Below are 314 nucleotides of genomic sequence, written 5' to 3'. Positions count from 1 at the left end.
TATGAAGAAATGGGAACCCTCCTATATTGCTGTGTGTTTGTGTGTGCTCAGTCATGTCCAACTCTTCCAAACCCCATGGACTGTAGCCTGCCAGGCTCCTCTGTCCATGGAATTTTCAAGGCAAGAATACTAGAGCAGGTTGCTATTTCCTACTCTAGCCTATACTGTTGGTGGGAATGTAAATTGATACAGCCACTATGGAAAAATATATGAAGGTTTCTGAAAAATCTAAAAATAGAGTTATCATATGATTCAGCAATCCCATTCCTGAGCATATATCTGGAAAAGATAAAAGCAATAGCATTATTTAAAAT

This window comes from Bison bison, unplaced genomic scaffold, assembly GCF_000754665.1.
Source record: "Bison bison bison isolate TAMUID 2011002044 unplaced genomic scaffold, Bison_UMD1.0 scf7180017864259, whole genome shotgun sequence".
Taxonomy (NCBI): domain Eukaryota; kingdom Metazoa; phylum Chordata; class Mammalia; order Artiodactyla; family Bovidae; genus Bison; species Bison bison.
This window is presented reverse-complemented; position numbering follows the sequence as displayed.